The sequence below is a fragment of the Mesocricetus auratus genome, unplaced genomic scaffold (assembly GCF_017639785.1).
Source record: "Mesocricetus auratus isolate SY011 unplaced genomic scaffold, BCM_Maur_2.0 Super-Scaffold_100029, whole genome shotgun sequence".
Classification (NCBI taxonomy): Eukaryota; Metazoa; Chordata; class Mammalia; order Rodentia; family Cricetidae; genus Mesocricetus; species Mesocricetus auratus.
Genome location: NW_024429210.1, coordinates 16,597,215 through 16,618,694, shown reverse-complemented (window position 1 = coordinate 16,618,694; position 21,480 = coordinate 16,597,215).

The window sequence follows — 21,480 nt, the reverse complement described above, 5'->3', positions numbered from 1 at the left end:
AGTGTTGCGATTAATGGTGTGTACCACCAACGCCCAGCATAAATTGTAACAATGGGACTACAACTATGGGGAATAACAAACTGTATGCTGCTGAAAAGTGGGCCTGCCAAGAGTTGTCACAAGTCCCAAATCTGATCCAGATCTCTGGCCTGAATAAAGAGGTTGATTATCTCATCCTTACACAAGATTAGGCCTCGGTATCCAAAAATTAGCAGACTTGAATTTAGTGGCTATTAGCTCATTTGTATATATAAGGAGGAGGGGAGAGGAGGATAGGAGAGAGAAAAGGGGAAGGGAGGAGGTTGAGGTTGAGGTTGAGAAGGGAGAAACGACTTCACATGCATAAGGGAAACTGGAGCACAAGCTCAGCTGTAGTTGGCGCCCTCTAATTAGGTGGTAGAGAAGTTCTCCAAGGTCAGAGGACATGCAGGCATAAGATAAGGGTGGAAAATAAAAGAACACATCAGGCTGAAAAGGCTTGGAGAATCCCCAGTAGGGTTGACACATTTAAGAAGGACAGAACAGTAGTCTCTAGCCAGTTGAGTGAGGTGCGGTTCCTGATGCATGGCAAACGACAAACAGCAGGTGGCAAAGTCAGGAATAAACTTTAGAAGAGTAAAGAATGACATTATTGAAGAAAGCTCTGCCATTTCTGTTTGTTATAAAAAAAAACTTGCCTTGTCAAACTTGCCTAGGCCCTCTTTCCTGTATCTGAGCTGCAGTAGTATCCCTCCATAGGAAATGGGCTTCCAAAGACCATTTGCACTCTAGGAATAAACACTGGCTCTACTGTAAGAGGTCCCATAGACTGTCTAGGAATGGCAACCAAGGTAGTCATCAATCTCATTATAGGAGAAGGGCATCAAAGGCAGCCTCTCCATCACTGCCTAGATTCTTAGTTGGAGTCATCTCTGTGGATCCCCGAACATTTCCCCTGTGCCAGACCTCTCTCCAAACCTATACTGGCTCACTCTGTCTTCTATTCCTCCCTTCCTCCACTGTACCCTGGTCTGATTTCAAGTATCAAGTCTCAGTGTCTCCAGTCTATGACAAGAAAGCATTTCCTACAGGATGAAACTAAAAGAGCACAAGAACCCTCCACTTCCTCAATGTGGAAGTCAGCACCTGTTCTCCAAACCTCACTTCAAGAGAGGCAATGGACAGGCATCCCTCCATTGTTCTCTGGGGCAAATGAGTCTATTTCTTAATGCACTCTGGAAAACACCAATAAACTAGGGCACAGGACTCACCCCTTACAAGAAAAAAAGACCGGAGAGTCAAACTTGAGCTACTGTGGAAATTATGAAGAAGTAGAAAAACAGCAGTATTTCCACACTCAACAGAACTTTTTATTAAACACAATCCTCAAAAACACTGAACCAAAGGTACTTTTTTCACTAATGAGCAACCCATTCACCCTCTGCTTGTTACTGTGTACAATGCCCAGTATGTTTTTGACACCTAAAACTACTCATGCTATACTTGAGTGGTCAGAAAAATGACCACAGAATAAAGCCCTCCACTCCCGAAAATGGAAAACTTGTTTCTTACATGCCACTAAAAAGAAACTGCATCATGAAGTCCAATAAGATCAAACTCTAATCCACAAAGAAGCAGCAGAAAGCCAAGCAGTGGTTTTGTCTTTCTCCTCTATAAAAATGCCTATGATGCCAGCCATCAATGACAAAGCAGAGACTTGACATTAAATCGTCAGTCAGTCTTATGCTGCCCTGCCACCCTACCCCACTCTTGCCTCTCACTGCCATCGAGCAGCTCCTTCATGTCTCCAGCAGGTCCGTGACACCGGACACTGCTTCAGATAGGCTCCATACTTCTGATGTAACACAGACAAATTTGTTTCTCACATATGAGGTTTAAAGTAGGCTGCGAATAAAATCCTAAAGGTAGCAGACTCACCAACTACTCAGATATGATAAAGGACAGACAAGCTGTATGTTACCCAGCTAATTATCCATCAATCTTACAGATTCTATCCATGAGCTGGGTGATCTCAGCTGCTTCTGTATTTGGAAAACGATGCTAATGGGTGTAATTAGAAAGAAAATGGGAAAGTAACTTGAGAGTGGCCACAGAACATTTAATTTCCAAAAAAATGCAAAAACATGCATTGGATTTGACACTTGAGTTTCTCAAATTAAGACATCTACTTGAGATACAGAAGAAAGGGGATGTAAATTCCTCTATAATATAAAGAACAAAGCTTATGATTTCTTAATGCTTAAAGTGAGCAAATGCCATTTTTTCACATTTTATAAATTTATTAGGCTAAGGACAAGTAAATTGATTGGTCAAGAGATTACTCTTTATACTGTGATAAAGACTATAATAAAAGGGTGATCTATGGTAAGGGTCACGATGAATAAGATAACATTTAATATATTTTGGAAATAAAGCCAGTAGCACCCTAAATGTGCCATTATACTCTCTTACATGAACGGTCTGTTTTTTGTTTTTGTTTTTGTTTTGCCTCAGAAACACCTACATCTGACCAGTTCCAAAAGAGTCTAGATTAAAATGTATTAATATTTTACTGGATTAATACACATGTATATATGTGCAGACATACATGTGTGAGCACACACATATGCATGTATTCTGAGTGTGTGTCTCAAGGGGTGGGAAGAAGGGTTATTCATGCTTTGTGCCTTAGTTTCTATTTCCTACTCTTTTTCAATTCACCAGTCCCTGGGTAACTGTGAAAGGATCCAATGCACTACACAAAATATTTTAAAGTTTGTTTTTCTGAAAATGATTTTTAAAAAATTGATAGCTTGTAACACAATGGGTGCTCAAAGCTCACAGAGCAAGGAAATGGATGTACCCACTAAAAAGAATCATTTTGGTCATTCACATGCTGGTCTTCAGGTACATTCTTTCTCTCCTTTGCCAGCCAAATAATCCTTCCTATCAGTAGTGTGTTCTAGTGCATTCTACTGTATGTGAACACATTCCTTGCCAAGGAAGAGTAGCAGGAGATGGTAGAGGAGAATGGAGGGAGGGAAAGAGGAAGGAAGGAAGGAAGGAAGGAAGGAAGGAAGGAAGGAAGGAAGGAAGGGCAATCCAGTCTATAAAAGTGTCCTTATTATTTATGATGGGGGGCATCAAAGGATGAATGACATGCTTTATTTGGAATTTTACTTTATTTTTCTGTCTTTTTAAATACAGAATAGGAACACAGAATAGGTGATTCTTCACTTTATATGCCACCTTCTATGTTAAAAGGATGCACCCACCAGGGAAATTCAAGAGTCATCACACACCATCTCATTATTTAGCCAGCAAACCTGATTTAGAATTTTTAATCACATATGTTCTTTTATCCTTAAATACTAGACACTGAAGTTTAAAAATGCATTTTATTTAATGAGAATATTTTTGATCCTGGTAATAGAGAGAAACTAAATATAATGTTACTTGTTTTCCATTACTTTGACCATGGAGCAAAAAACAAAAACCAAACAAACAAACAAACAAAAAACACACTTCATAGAGGGTCTAGAGCAGTGATTCTCAGCCTGTGGGTCATGACCCTCTTGGGGTTGAATGACCCTTTCACAGGGGTGGCCTAAGACCATCAGAAAACATAGATATTAGCATTTCAATTCATAAAAGTAGCAGAATTTGAAGGTATATACAAAGTAGCAACAAAACCAATTTTATGGTTGGGGTCTCCACAACATAAGGAACTGTATTAAGGGGTTGCATTGTTAGGAAGGTTGAGAATCATTTTCTAGAAGAAGCTAGCACTTGTGTCTTGATTTCCAGCTGGAGCAGGTGCATGCCGAGGGACTTCAAAATTCTGTATCTCACATAGAAATAGAATGTATACATAAAGCTCAGTTTGCTGTACTAAGGGCTGCAAGGACCATGCATACACCTTTGCCCTAATACTGAATGCCACTCTCCTCCTCCTTAACCTTGGCTTATTAAAAGCAAATGATCTTGCTATTTTTCTAAACAAGACACAAATAACTAAATTAATTTCCTTTGGTTTTGTCCAATTGAGAGGAATAATCCAGTATCTTATAATATATATAACTAAAAAAAACAGAACACACTCTTTTTATCTTTAAAATGTTTGCACTTGTTAAATAGTTCCTGATTTATGGGTAAAAGTTTTCTAAACCATAGTTGTTATTTCTATCATTTTATGATATTTCTGTCATTAAAAAACTAATATACAAATTGTATATTGACTAGAAATTTTTAAAATATACTAAAAATCACAAAGAACAAAAGTAAAATTCCTAGTAATTATCTAACTTGGAGATAATTGATACTAATTTGAGGAACTTTCATTTTAATCTTTGCATTTTAAGGGGTTCTTCACTCCTGTCTTACCACCATTTCATTATGAACATCTTAAATGCCTGAATCTTAAACTTTCTACAAAGCACAAAGACAAATTTAAGAGTTGTAGTTTATCTCATGGACAAGTTATAAATCATTAATATTAAGTCATTTACTACATATGTTGGGGTGCCAGTTTGGGGCAATACTGCCATAATAAAACACTATGTGGCCTTAATCTAAAAAATATCTTAAACAAAATGAGTTTACATTTGTAAATTTACATTATAATCTATATTATATTATATATACAATGTGTGCATGTGTGTGTGTGTGTGTGTGTGTGTGTGTGTGTGTGTGTGTGTGTGTATCCTGAATCACCTAAGGAAAACTGTATCAACTATACCCAACATTGGGATTATTATTTTATATATTTCTGCTAATATATTAGTCATTAACATGAAACATACTGTGCTGATCTGGTTTTTTGACAGTTTTTACCAATAAGATGAAGCTCTCCTTACATGAAATTTTACTTCTTCTTTCATAATTTATCTTTTGTTTATTTTTTTCTGTTAAGTGTCTATCATTTCTTTCTTTTTTCTGATTTCATCCCTATATTAAGTTAAGCATTTGAGAAACTTGATTTCTAATGAAGAATCCCACTGTACAAAACAAATCAAAAAACTCTTCTCATTCCCTGTACTATCATTGCCTACCCTAGACTTTTATTCACAGTCCTGATCAAACATGGCAAAGACATAACAGGCATGTCAGACATGATTACCATACAGCTCACAGTGTAGTGATGTTAACTCAGCAAATGATCATTCTAAATGTATTTTGTCTTACAGGTTAGATGTTATGGATATTAACTTTCCAATGGCATTATGATCAAGGAGCATGTAACATTATACTAAATACTGTGGCCATGAATTCCATATAAAAATTTCAGATTCATCTAAGTCCTGGCTTTGCAAATTTTATTTTTCCCTTTAAAGGAGAAAAAAGCAGTAAGTATTATTATACTGCACTTTAAAAGGCATGATGCATACGGAGGTTAACTATTGGCATTTAAGAGTCATATGCCAGCCAGGCTTGCTGTCATCACAGCATTTGGGAGGCAGAGGTAGGAGAATCAGGAGTTCAGAGTCATCTACATTAATATAGTGAGTGTGAGAATTGATGGGGAAGTTCTGTGTATATGTCAATAAAGCACTGTTGGTCAATAGGGAAGCAAGATAGGTGGGACTAGGAGTCGAGGAGTACTCTGGGAAGGAGAAACACAGGGAGTCATGATGTAGCTGCCATAGGGGTAAGAAGTCCGGACCCTATTCTCCGGTAAGAGAAATATTTAGATGGGCTAAATACTTAAGTCAGAGATAGCCAGTAAGAAACAAGCAAACAGCCAACAGCTTCATAATTAATACGGTATCTTGTGTATTATTTGGGGACTACAACGCGGCAGAGCCCAGGTGACTGGTGGGGAAAACCCAAAGCGGCTGGCGAAGGAAAAGGCTTCGCTCAACAGAGAACAACCTGGGTTACATGTGCCTTCACCCCAAAGGAATCTTTTGAAGAGTTCTATATATAAGTATGCATATTTTTTAAAACAAACTCTGATGCTAGAACACCCACTGGAAAAGTTACTGCACTTTATGATTAACTTTAAGAATATTGTTTTCTGAAAAGCGAATTACAAATAATTGAAAGCACAGTCCAAAATCTAAAACATAAACAATGTTATTAGCAGAAGAGACACAATGTTAATTCATACATATGAGTAAAACACCATACTTGGAATTGAACAATATAGCATTGCAATATTGCAATCACATTAACGATCATATATAAATATTACCATCATGAAAATAGAATTGGCTTGAATTCAATGGTTTTCCAATGTTTAGCACTTAAACTCTTAATGTAAAATATACTTATAAAAAGTATAAAGTAAAGAAACAATAGAAAGGACACAGGTAAGAATAAAAAACTTGCTAAGAAAATGTATTCATTTCAGAAACACTGTATATGCTGATTATAATGATACAAATCACAGTACTTGCTTCACTGTAACCCATGCATACCTGTTGGCTTAGCTAAACTCCAAAAATGTCCACATGGGATTTTAAGATAATCATCCTCCAACACTTAAATAAAACCCAAATATTTCCTGTTAGTTTCTATAATCATTTAAATATTGACAAATTGAAAATGTAAGCCACATCCTATGCTATTCCAGAGAAGAAAGACAAAGATTAACACACACTGGAAACCCTGGCACTTCCTCAGGGATTGTTATTTTCATTCATGCCTTGCTAAATAAAATTAGGGAAATGTAACTGGGTATACACAAATTTGTGTAAAATCTTCTTAAATGTTGTAGAAATGTAGGTGCAGCTGTACTCACTAGTATGAGCTGATGCTTGCTGACGACTTTGTGCAGTGACTGCCATGGAGAGGTCACAGGACCTCTGTCGTATCTGCATCTTGATCAACGTTTCCATAGCATCATGAGAAGTGTCTAGGGATTTGTTCTGTGAAGTAGTTGTCCATAAAAATGCCTGACCTGTAGAAAGCTCTGCTCATGTGGCAAAACATGGTGCCCAATAGTTGCACAAAGAGATACATTCACGTCTTTCAGAGGATGGTAATGGAAGTCAGGCTTACTGGTAATATTTGTAGTTTCCCAATTTCAACTTTGGTGGGACTCAGGCCTGAAGCTAATGGACATGACTGCATTCCTCCACACTATAGTTTGCTGAAATACCTATGAAATTACTGTGTCTTTCTTGTATGATCCCATAGCTTAGCTATACCTTCTGGGGAGATTCTTAAGCCATACTAACAACTTCTTGAATTTGATGTTTTCATGTCCAGAATGTGTATTTTTATCTTAACAAGTGTGCTAGGAGAAAAAGCATGCTGGAAAATACATGTTAGCCATATGGAAAAGACAATGGGGTCTAGTAATTAAAACCGAAAAGGTAAAGAACTATGCAGTAATTAGAGCACTGATTAATCAGCTGATAATTTTATCTTGATTAATGCTGCTGGTTTCCCTTCTTATTGACCTAGGAGAGGGGGGTTTAGACCAATTAAATATAAATTATTCTCCTTTTTAAACATTCTGGGCAGCTTCCAGTATTCTAAGTCCTTCTCCACTTACAGAGTACCATTAAAATGCTTTTACTAAATTGGGCAGCTCAACAAAAGATGGAATTAGTTTTATGTTCCAAGTATGCAGTTGCTTTTATCTAAGGCAAAATTATACAGAACTGGTTTGTTTTGTTACTAAGTAGGAAATATTAATAATTGAATTAGTTGCTATTTAAAAGAGGGAGGGGATCCTCTGATGATGTTCAGTTTTAAAACTACTGGATCTATGTTTTACTAAATGTATCAGTGAAGGAGTTTGACCAGCACCTTGTGTAGATTCCCACACCATGGACCTTCAGGCCATGGCATTGACCTAACAAGTCATCTAGTGGAGACCCCAGGAAACAAAGAAAAAAATGTTGAAGATCCCTTAATTCTATAGGTTAATGTTTATCAATAGAGCCCACTATTTAAAAGCATAACAGACAATTTAAAAATAGCCAGAACTGAGCAAATTATATTTAGGAATACAAACGTGCATATACATACATGATTGTAATAATTAATGAAATAAGAGGTCATGAATTTGAAAGAGAGCAAGGAAGATTAGATGAGAGTGTTTAGAGGGAAGAACGAGGAAAATGATGAAATTACAATCTCAAAAAGGGAAGAAAACACTTAATAACTACTGTTTTAGATGAGAATTATGCAGAAGAAAGTAAAACCAAGCTGAGGACCCAGCTTGGGTACTCCACGAAGTCCTAGGTTAAATTCCAAACACTCTAAGGAAACAGGCATGTTGGTGTGCTGCTGTAATCTAGCACTCGGGAGACAGTGACAATAGGATCAGAAATTCAAGGTCATCCTCAGCTAGAGAGCACATTTGAGAAATGTGAACACAGCCTGTAGTGCATGAGGCTGAATGGCAGAGAAAAGGGAGAAAAGATGGGAAGGAACAAGTGGGAGAAGGAAAGAAAGAGTACAAACTCCTCCTTTTGATTAATGTGATTGCATTTAAGTAGCAAATATCTATAAAACTAGGCAATAAACACTGTTCTAACCTGCAGTTTGCAAGGTATTGTCTTCATCTTCCAGTACAGAACCTCGGCTCATCTTTCTAGAAGCTCCTGGATAAATTAAATTGTGACAAACAAACATCCTGTCTCATTCCCTGGCCATTCTTTCTCTAGATAACTGATCTCATAGGGTCTAACCACAGTGAAGCTCTAGAATGGTTAAGCCTACTCTGTGTTGCATGGATGAATGTCTATACAGGCTACTTCTGAGAGAAAAATGTCACAGCAAGAGCTCATGAAGCACATCTTAGAAAACCTTTGTGGACATCAGAAGACCACAGAAAGCACATAAAGATGATTAGATAGAAATAGTAACCACAAGAACAGCTTCATTTAACAGTAAAATGAAGACTCACTATGGACTATGACAAAGGTTGACACTTCCTACACTATTAATTGTAAATGGTCCAGTGATTTGGGGTCAATTTTAGACTTACCGCAGGGCTGAGGACTGAGTTACAGATAGGTGCAAATGAAGCTACAATTCAGGATTAATCAAGAGTGAATTCCAGGACTCAGAATCAACTGTTCTGGATGATATGGGGCTGTTTGGATTTCAGCAACATTACGTAGTATGAGAAAAAAAACTGACTTACTCGCTTTATAGCTGTGTCAGTGTTCTGAAGGCCTGTCTTTCAGGGTATGGGTGATATGACAACAAGCAATTTCAACCATGTAATGCTTAAAAACACATTGTTGTCTTTAAATACATATAATGCAGACAAGCTGAGCACAATGAGACGTCACAGCTACTGTCATAGTAGAAAGGTTAATAGGGAAAATATTTCCCCAGTGAAATGTTTGATGTAAGCTAGACTTTTCAATAAATTCTTCTATCATCAAAAGGGAAGATCCACTCAACTAAGTCTATTCAATTTCTGTAGCCTCTTGCTAATCCCTGTACAAGTGGCTACGTTGATACCAACATGCATTCACTCACTCATCTGAGGATGTCTTCTAGATGGTGAGTTATGGCAGTGAGCTGTCCTAATTATTCTTTCACTTTCAATTGCCTAGAGAAAATGCTGAAATTAATGCTAGAGTAAAAACTAGGAACATTCATTAACAAGTTACTTTTTTAAATATGGGGACTATTTTATAACTTGAAATAGTTAAACAGGATTTCAACATTTGATGAGAATAGTGTTATCTAGTATATTGTAGTACATTTGGCATGTACCTAGTGTGTACCTATTTTGTCACTAACAACCTAACCCCTATGATTATGTCACATTGTAGTTCCTGTTTTGCAGATGAGGTAACCATGGCTCAAAGAAACGAAGTGATTAGCTTAAGAATATTGATTAAGTAATAATCCCAAAACTGAGTGAGCACTTAATTTGTGGTAGAAGAAACAATAAGCAAACAAACAAATAAGTAAATAAATAGAATCCTAAGTATAAACAAACATACATAAGATTATAAGATAAAGAATCATATACGCCCACAGGACACTTGCTCAACTATGTTCACAGCACCATTATTCATGATAGCCAGAACCTGGAAACAACTTAGGTGTCCCTCCACTGAAGAATGGATGAAGAAAATGTGCTATATCTACACAATGGAGTACTACTCAGTAGCAGAAAAGAAAAAAAAGCAATCACATTGTGAAATTTGTAGACAGATAAATGTATGAAATTAGAAAAAAATCATTCTGTGTGAGGTAACCCAGACACAGACAAATAAACACCAACCTTCATGCAGTGCCTGGTTGAAGAGATGCAGAGATCCACAGTCAAACACGGAGCCAAGCTGAAGAGAGGGTGGAGGAATCATACCAGCAAGGGGGGTATGTTCAAAATCATGATGGGAAAACCCACAGAGACAGCTGACCTGAGCTTGTGGGAGCTTACAGACTCTGGACGGACAGCTAGCGAGCCAGCATGGGACCAACATAGGCCCTCTGAATCTGGGTGAGAGTTATGTACCTTGGTCTTTTGTGGGGCCCTATCAGTGGAACCAGGACCTGTTCCTGATGCTTGAGCTGGATTTTTGGAAATTATTCACTATGGTGGGATGACTTGTTAAGCCTTGATGCAGGGTGGGGGAAGTTTGGTCCTGCCTCAACTTGATATGCCATGTTTAACTGATTCCCAAGGGAGACCTTATCCCATCTGAATGGAGACAGAGGAGTGAATGGGGAATAGGAATAGAAGGGACATCGGGGGACAGAATAGGAGGGGAAGAGGGAGGGGAAACTGTGATTGGCATGTTGATATGTAAAATAAAATAAAGAAAAATATTCATATATGTAAAAAACCCAAATACTCCGTCTACAAGAGAGGCCGCATAAGATGAGCAGTCATCTATCTGCCCTAGATAATTGAGTAAACATGCATATAAAGCTAAAAGAAGCCATATGGAGTCAAAACACAGCTACAGCATTGCAAACCAAGGTAAGAGATGGACTCAAAAATAAATCTGCTACACTGAAGATATCTGTGCTTGTTGAGAGAAACTGAAGCATGGATAGATGCAGATGTGGCTAATGGCTGGCAGGACTGCATGCTGCAGAAAGCAAGACCACAATACAACTGTGCACTTGATTTCATGGGACATGTAGAAACCTTGATGACTACAAATGGGAAACATAAATTTTGTATCATATGATTAATATAATAGGAAATTAACTCTGTAAGCAGTATGGAGAAGGATTGGCAAGGGAAATTTTCTTTTGCCTTTTCTCTTTCTCTTGGTGTGTGCAGAAACAGATGACAAAGCAACAGGCTGATGAGGAGCATGGAAAAATGGGTTAGGTCAGAACACTAGATTACCCTGATTAATAAACATAATCAGATATTAGTAGCTTTACTTTCTAACAACAACTAAAGTGAACAAGAAAATTATATGATAAATCAAACAGCTATAACCATTTAACATAGGCAAGCTTTACAGCACTTACAAAACTTTATTAGTTCATCTATGCTGATTAGTGTTTTGTTTGGTTTGGTTTTGTAAACTTAACACAAGCTAGGATCCTCTGAGAAGAGGGAATCAGAGTTGAGAGTTGCAAAAATACCTCCAACACATTGAACTTTGCACATCTGTGGGGTATTTTCTTAATAACTGATGTGGGGACATTCCACTGCGGCCAGGTGGTCCCAGGAAGTATAAGAAAGCAATCTGAGCAAGCATTGGAGATCAGGACAGTAAGCAACACTCCTCCATGGCTTCTGCTTCATCTCTTGCCCAGAGCTCCAGCCCTGACCTTCCTCAATGGTGGATTACGATGTGGAGAATATGCTGCAAAGGGGTTTTTAAAAGCATTTCTTAATACCAATTAAATATATGCTTTTCTTTCTTCCAGAATAAGTTTATACAGGCTATAACAAATGAAAATCTAAGTGAAAATGAAAAGTAATTAAAATATTGTTACTAATGTATTTGAACCATGTGGTGGTTTAACTAGTATGGTTCCCTATATTCATATGTTTGAATGCTCGGCCGATCGGGAGTGGCACTATTGGCATGGTCTTATTGGAGTAGATATGGCCTTGGTGGGGGAAGCGTGACACTGTGAATGCAAGTTTGGAGTTCTCATATATACTCAAGTCATGCCCAATGTGATAGTCTCTCCTGATGCTGCCTACAGATAAGATGCAGAACTCTCAGCTCCTTCCCCAACACCATGCCTGCCTGCATGCCACTATGTCCCGTCATGATGATAATGGAAACTATATACCACCCTAATTAAATGTATTCATTTATAAGGGTTACCATGGCCATAGTGTCTCTTCAGAGCAATAGAAACCCTAAGACAAACGTCCTGCCTAATGACAACTATACAAAATCCTACATTCAAAGATGAGCATCATCCTGTACTTAGTCCATATTATCCCTCTATCTTGTTCACCCAAAATAAGACATAATTTTATTTTTGCATGCTATGTTTTGTTTTATAAAATAATAACATTAGATATAATAAGTACCTTTGTTCACTTAATATTACTCTTATAAGACTTGATTATGATGATGTATATGGAGTTGTAGAACATCCATTTTTGTATGTTACTACATTTCATGAACACAGGAAAAAATCATTCAGTCATCCTACTTAGAGAGGACATTTGAGGTACTTCTATTTTTCCTACTATTATAAGCAAGGTATTTATGTGTATTCTTTTACACTTCCTTCAATACATTTATATAGCAGCTCTTAAGTGTGCACTGAAGATTTAAGGCAATCCTGGAGTCCTTTATCGTATCTGAAATGTTTCACCTTTCATTTGAAAAATGCATTATATGAGTTCCTATTGTCTCACACTTCTACCAATCCTGCATATTATAAACTGTGTGTGTGCATGTGTAGGTACACATATGCTCATATATGTACAGGTGCACATGTACATGTGTACATGTGGAGACCAGAAGTGTCATTCAGGAACCATTCTTCAGTAGATATGCATCTTGTGTTTCTTGAAACACAGTATTTCATTGAGACATAGAAGTTGCTGATTAGGCCAGAAAACCCTTATACCTTTGTGCTTGAGTGGCAAACTCTTACTGAGCCATCTCTCCAACAACATATGATGGACTTTTAACTGGTACTGTGGGTTTTATGCCATTATTTCAATTGGTATTTTCTTGATTGCAATGAGATCAGTATTTTGCTTTCTGGGTATGCATTCTCTAGTGTGAGAGTAAGAATTTTGCCTTTCCTTTGCCATTATTTGTGTTTTGCACACCAATCTATAGTATTTTTTATGTTACAGACTCTAATTTCAATTCTTTGTCAATGTGTTTATGTGATAAATAAACCCTTTCTCTGTGCTCTGTTTTCACTCTATAACAACAACTGAAACAGATATTCATAATTTGGAGATGCTAGATTTGATTTTACAGGTGTTCTCATTAGTAAATAAATACTACCAAAAATTGTAGCAATATCTGCCTGTACTATCTACCAGGAGGTTGGGAATTTCAGCTTATGGTGGTTTTTTAGAACATGAAACTTTGCATAACATAAATGAGTTAAAAGGGCTCTGTGTCCGCTGGTGAATAGGAGTTGCTTGAGCACACACTCTTGCAATCATTGCTTTCCTTTGTTGGCCTATAAACCCAACACTGCCTTAAAGAAAGTGTTCATCTATCGGTGTTCTCCCATTCTAGTGTCTATTTGTCTTAAATTGTACAAATAATATACACCTAAATTACCATAGTCTTGTAATTAGAATTGATATGTGCTACGGCCTGTGCTCTTTCTTGACTAAGTCTTTCCACAGACATTTTAGGATCATACCATGTAATTCCCGCTAAAACTTCCATTGCCATTCCCTTGGCAGTGTGGTGGTGCTGGGAAGTGGGATCTTTGAGAGAGCATGATGTCTGTCTCCAGAGACCAGGTGGCTTCTCTCAGAGGTTGGTTATTACAAAGCATCCCATTCCCTTTGTTCCCTGTCTCTTCCCAAGAGGTTCATTTGTCATTCTCACACAACCACTGTTGCTGCATTACAAAAGCATTTGGTCCTCCTGGAACTAGCTGCTTAATGCTGTTGTCCAACTCCTGCCCCATAAGCCAAAATTTCTTCCTGTATCAATTATGGAGTCTCAGGTATTCTGCTGTAGCAATAAAAATAAAAGATCCAAGCAATAGCAAAAAACACAAAAGATAATGATAAAGCTTCCTAAACTTGACCTTAAACATGATTTATTGTCTTTTTTGTCTTAAGAAATTCTCTTTTGAAGCTCGGAAACAAGGAGGACCATAAGAAAGACATGCACGGTCCCCCAGTGAAGCAGAACGGGACAAGAGCCCCTGAACGAATGGAGAGCATGGATAGAAGGGGGAGGTAGGAGAAAAAGGAGCAGGGAGGAGAACATGAGGGATCAGTAAGATTGATTGGGAGAGGAATAGAGGAGAAAACAAGAAAAGAGACATATCATTAGAGGAAGTCACTATAGGCTTAAAGAGAAACCTGGCACTAGGGAATTGTACAGAGATCCACAAGGATGACCCCAACTATGAACCTAAGCAATAATGGAAAGGCTGCCATAAATACCCTTCCCCTATAATGACTACCTTAAATGCCATCCTAGAGCCTTCATCCAGGAGCTGATGGAAGCAGAAGCAGAGATCCACAACCAAGCACTGAGCCAAACTCCTAGAATCCAGTTTCAGAGAGAGGGGAGTGACGAACAAAGGGGTCAAGGCCACTCTGGGAAAACCCACAGAAATAGCTGACCTGAGTAAATGGGAACACATAGACCCCAGTCTGACATCTGGGGAACCATCATATTACCAAACCAGGTCCCCTTAACGTGGATGTCAGCTAGGAGCACTGGGCAAACTATGGTGCTTTTGGCAGTGGAACCAGGATGTATCCCTAGTGTATGAATGGACTTAGGGAGCCTATTTCCCATGGAGGGATACTCTCTTAGCCTAGATACACGGGGGAGGGCCTAGGCCCTGCCCAAAATGCCTTGACAGATTTTGATGATTCCTCATGGAAGGCCTCACCTTCCCTGGGGAGTGGATGGGGAATGGGATGGAAGGGTAGTTGGGGGACATAGGATGATGGGAGAGAGAGGGAACTGGGATTGATATGTAAAATAAGATTGCTTCTAATTTAAATAAAATTTATAAATAAATAAAAATAAAAGACAAAGTTCCATTTAAAAAGTTCTCTTTTGTTAAGACTCTTTTTCTATCTGCTTCAATAAAAATTACCATTATCTTTTATTGCTGAATTTCATCATGTGATTTTTCTGGATCTACAAAGTGATATAACACCGATTTCCCTCATTCTTATCTGGTTTCCACACAAAGCTCACATATTTTTAGATTCATTCTCACCATTTAAATTGTTAAATCTAACTTCCCGGTGGCAACAGCCTACAAATGTCCTTTCTTCTATTTTATATCTCAAAAAATAAGTTAGAGAGTAGAGTTTCATTTCCTGTCATCTGGAAGAATTTTGAAAGATGGGAATTTTCTCTTGCTTAAGTATTTGGTAAAAAACAAAACAAAACAAAAAACAGTGCACCCAATCCCAGCACTCGGGAGGCAGAGGCAGGCGGATCTCTGTGAGTTTGAGGTCGGGCTGGACCAATAGCCTCCAAAACAATACAGAGAAACCCTGTCTCGCAAAAAAACAAACAAAAAAAAATAGTGCATCCAAGGACATGGTGAAGATGGCTTCTCAAAAGGGAAGGCTGGCTAGTGATCCCTCCAATGGTACAAGGCATTCATGGGCCGAATTTCTATCCTTACGGCCAGGAATCTGATGTTCCATTGTCTCATGTTTGATAGCATGGAGGCATTTTAATATCCTTTTATTATCTTTTTAAGCCCTATTAAGTATTTTTGTTGTTCTTTTCTGATCATTCTGCAGACTCCTTGTTTTTATCCACATATTTCTCTTCAATAGTCTTATTAGAAAGTCATTATTACTTTTTCTACAGATAACAAATTTTTGTTCTCATTTCTACTTTCAGTATTTTGTTATCCTTCTTTTCAAATAATATTCAATTTCTTTTGTCTTTAGATTTATTTTCAAATTTTTCTACTTGTTTTGAGACTTGAATGTTCTATGTATCTTCCAGTTACTAAAGTGGTAATCTATGTGCACCTGGCCTATAGAAGTTGACGCCATCAACTTCATCTCAACTTCACTAGTAAGTGATGTCTTTAAAATGGTACAACTTTCCTCTAGGTGTCTATAAAATTTGTTCCTACATATTTTCTTCTTTTTTGAGATTGTAATTACAGTATTACTCCATTCCTTTTCCTCCCTCCAAAGCCTCCCATATACTTCTCCCTGCTCTTCAAATTCATGGCTTCTTTTTCCACTGTTACTGCATACATATATGCATTCACATATATAGGCCTAATACAACTTCTGCATTCCATACAATGTTGCTTGTATATATGTTTTCAGAGCTGACCATTGGGCACTAGACAGCAAATTTGTGTGTTCTTCTCTGGGGAGGAGACCCTCTCCTGCCATGCTTTCTTCGCTTACCATAGTTCTTTATGTAAGTTTGAGGCCTTGTGGCTTTTCCCTGCCCTCATCGCCATGTGCATTGGTGTCATCCTTGTTCAGATCACATTTGAGCAATCATGTACATGTTTATGGACATAGCTTCTGGTATTTCTGGGTAGGAGACATAATGTCACAGCAAACTCCCTGGCTCTTAGAGTCTTTCAGTCCCCCCTTGGACTATGTTCCCCGAGTCCTAGGTGCAGAAGTATTTTCTAGATATATACAATGGTACTGGGGCCCACAATTCTGTATTTTCATTGGTTGTGGTTTTCTGTGGTGGTGTCTTTGTATTTCAAAGAGAAGTTTCCATGAGAAGGGAGTGAGAACTACATTTTACTCTGCATATAAGAATATCTGTTTATAGATTGTTGTTAGGGAGTATGCTGGCCTAGTGAATTAGATGCTTTATGTCTTTTGAACCTGTGGTGTTAGGTGCATGAAGTTTAGAGTTTAGAAAGCATCATCACAGTGTTAAGACTTACTTTACAGCCTTTTCTAGGCTCTGCTCTACCTTCTTGTACTATTGCACCATGAGTGACATCGCTTATTGTTTACCTGCACACCTTGTCTCCTTCCTATCATTGCCATTATTATGCATACATTTGCTTTATGTTGAAATTTACTATTTATTTTAAATTTTTTCATATTTTTCAACAAATAAATTACCCCATTTTGCTTCTTCGGTTCAATGCTAACTTCGTAGAAACTAAGGCTGGGGGCAAAGGCTTCATCAACTGACCTACAGCTGCCATGATGACTGCAATCTGGAGTGTACAAGATGTCACAGTATGGCATACTGCTTAAAGTTAAGATGTGCCCACCTGGGTTGTGTTGAGTTACCTCAGGAAGTGGTTTTTCCAAAGTCCTAAATACTGCCATTTGTAAGCACCCTTTTGGTTCACACTGAAGGTTCACACAGATGCATTTATCTCTAAAAAATATATACCAAGGACAGTCCCTAACAGCTGGGTCTTTACTCACAGTAGTGGCAGAACCCAGCCCTGGTTGGCAGCAGAGACCAGGTGGATGTCCATGGTCTGTGCTGTCTCCAGAAACCATGTGTTAAGTCCATGACCCATGCTCCCCCTGACTATAAAGGGCAAGAAAGCTACCTTTTCCATGGTATTGATGACTGCACACTCACTGCTGAGAAAGAGTGACATGGAAGGCTCCTGTGACAACCCCTATGCCCACTCCACTCCCCCTCCAAAAAGTAGCAGCCTCGACAGAGAGCCATCAAAGAGAACTCTAAGACAATGTGCTAGAGCTGCCAACGTGTAGCTGTGCACAACTGATGGCTTCCAGTAGTGGGGAAGACACAGCTGTCCATAACTGATGGCTTCCAGTAGTGGGGAAGACACAGTTTTCCTTAAAGATCTGGCCCCTGGGGGTCTGACCATGTTCCAGTGAGTATACAGGCAACACAAATTGGATTTGTTTTCTTTTTTCTTATTTTTGGGGAGGGTTGCAAGGGTGGGGGCCGGCCTGGGAAGACTGTGAAGCAAGTGCATTTGGGCTTCATGATATGAAATTCCTAAATAATCAATATAAATATCATGAAAACAAAATTAAACAAAAGGTCCAAGTAAATGCATCAGAGATGATTCTCGACAACAATCCTCTATGCAGAGCTGAAAGAAAAGTTAATGATAAACAGCACACTCACTTCACTTCCATCAATGAATAAAGATTCTGACAGACATGATTCATGATCAGTTCAGCCCAGAAAATGAATCCAGAAGCAAGGGATTAAAGATGATAACTACTCCTATGAGGGTTGAATGAATGAAAGAACACAGCTAGCTGAAATTAATAGATGCCCCATTTGGTGGCGGTGGAGAGGAAAGTAGCCAGGCGAAGGAAAGCCCTAAATGTTAAAGGTTAGAATAAAAATAGTATTGGACCAGATGCAGAGGGAAATCTTCATTATCTCAAGGTAGAAGAAAAAGTCCTAAAATAACCCCTTATCACATGAAAAGGTGCCATTTTTGTACAAGGCAGAATTCCAGCCAAAGACACAGAAGGGAAAAGGGAGCCTGGTCAGAAAATGTCACACACAACAAATGAAGGACTAGTGTACAGAAGCTATACATCAACCCAATTAAAAAGAGCAAAATAGTTGAACAACTGTTTTGGACATGGCATGGAGTCAAGAGACATATCTCTCAGTGGCAGAACATTTGCCTTACAATCACAAGGCTTCAGTAAAGAAGGAAGGGAGGAGAAAGGTAGAAAAAGAGATGCAGTTAGCTACCATTCAGGAATTGGTATTTAGTTCCATTATTATATTACAATTATACTTAGAAAATGGGCAGAAATGACAATATATTACGATGTGAAAATATGGATATTGATAATGGACCCCTGTAACCTAGTTATACAAGTACAGCTTACATGGTAGCATTACAGAATACTTTGGCATTGCTTAGGACACTTAAAGACGTCAAACGCTGCCCATTAACAATATAATTCTCAAGGCAGACACTGAAGAAATGTACCAAATGTGCACCAAAATATGTGCACAGAAGGTTCACGGTCACAATCTTTGTAATAGACAAAACTGCAAGTCATGGTCCAGTAAGAGTGGAGCATATAAACTAATGAATTCATAAATACTATAGCCACAGCAATAGGAGGAAATGAGTCATAGAATTTTAACTGAGAAATGACACGCAGGAATTTATTTTCACTTAGAGCTGGAAGACAGACAAAAATGAACCTATATACCTTAGAGGTGTATGTACAGGTACTAAAGGAGGAAAAGTAACCACAGAACCAGAAGAGCACAATTTTGTACATGTGTGATTGGGGGTGGGTACCTCATGGGTATCATCAATGAAGATCAGCCTTTTTCTTGATCTGCACTTTCCTTGCACTGATCTTTGTTAAACTGTACAAATGGATGCTTTTGTCACTTCTTTATGAGTCTCAGAAGGAACCACAGATCTGGACTGTGCTTAGTGTGCAATAAGTACTCAACCAAATTAATAATTGCATTGGGTGTGCTGGGACACACCAACAATCCCAGTACACTGGCGGCTGAGGCAGAAGGATCACAAGTACAAGGCCAACCTGGACCATAAAGCAACAATAAATAAATTTATAATAATAAAATTTTGTTACCAAGAACATAAACTGAAAGTAAATTCCTGATGTGAGTTTTCCTACTGGCTTTCCTTTCGTTCCACAGCGATTTGCTGATTCACGTCCAGTGAAGTGAACCAGTGTAGGGAATCTTCAGAATGGATGTGTTCACCGCCTTCTATCTAGCATGCAAAGTTTCTACAGAGAACTCTCCCGCTTGTGGAAATCCATTATTACTTCATCGTAAATACGAAATAGTAAGTCTTTGGGGGCACCAAAATCATGTACAGATTTGTCCAAAGACCTCTTATTTTTTGCAGGTAGATTTGCTTCTAGTCCTCTCTACACCTTTCCCACTCTGTTAACGTCATCAGCACCGGTTGCTGGCATGGCTGTCATTCTAGGCAGAAGCTACCTGAGAACCTGCTTTACCATTCCACCTGTTCCCACATTCACTTTATTTCTGGAGTTTAAGAAAATCAACATTTCTTCAGTGCCTAAGTTTCCTTTCATCTTTAAACATATTTAAGTATTTTACTAGAAATACAGTTTGGACCATCTGTTTCAGCTACAGAAGGGACTCAAGATTCCTTCTTCCTTCTATTGTTTTATCTGGTGTTGCTAGATGTGTGATTCAGTACCCAGTTCCTCTGCACCATCCCTCCACCTAAGGGAATGCAAAAGGCAGACAGGATATGCCTTAAGCCCTTCACTTCTAGCATCTCAGTCCTAGCTGTGAACTCTGGCTTTCAGTGCAAAAGTAGCCACAGATAAGACTCCAGTGGGTAAATGTGGATACATATGTATGTATGCTTTATTAAAATGAATAAACAGGGAGCACGCCAGACAGCCTGGGAGTGTAGCTCCAACATAACTCAATACCATAATAGTCTTCTTATTGGCTCAAGTAAAGGAATTAAAAGAATTTTAACAAGAAGAAAACATTTTATGAATTCATAGCAGTGATGGACCCTATGTAGTATTTAAGACAAGAGAACAAATATATAGGGAGAATAAATACACATATGCTTTGTCTGAATAAGTAGTGGTGCCATGAGACTTTGAAGACAAGCTCTGAACACACAGAATCTCCATGGGCTCCATGAACACACACAGTGAGTCTCCATGGGATCCCTAGCATCTTTGGATATATGAGTAGATCAGACGCACCCATCTTTGGTAGATGCTCTCTGGAAACTCACAATCCAGGAAACCAACAAGCAATATGTCACAGATGATACATTTTACCATAGGACTTATATAATACCAGGTGTACTATATACATTTTTCAAAGAAAAGCAAATATAGTGGATTAGAAAAAACAAATTATATTACTTGGGATTAATTATAATATATGTGCTTGAACTGGTCAATACCAAAGTGGCTCTCAAACAGTAAAACTGAGATTAGAAATGTTACTTAGCTTGAAAATTATTCCAATACTTCATAAAACACTTGCAAATATGTCAATAATTATAGTTGTAGGAGATGAGACATGCCACAGAGTTGGGCTTTAAATGTTTGCCATCAGTCTGCTTGGACTTTACAAAAATTAATTATAAATTTTAAAATCTAAGAGGAGAATCTAAGCTTATCAAATGGCTTCCCTGTGATAGCAAAATCATGACTAATAACTACAGAAACTACTCCTGTCATTACTGTGACAAAATGCCTGACAACGAGGCTTAAGAGAAGAGGGACTTATTTGGTCTGATGATATGGGGGGTAGGAATGACCAGAAGAGTGTGAGGCGACTGATCATGCTGTGTCCTCAGCCAGACCGTACAGTGAGAGATGCAGCTTCCCAGTTCACTATCCCCAGTCATCCTGGGACTCAGATCAGAGAATGGTGCTATCTATCCTGAGGCTCACATTCAGGGATGATCTTCCCTCTGTAGCTCACCCTCTGTGAACAGATATCCATA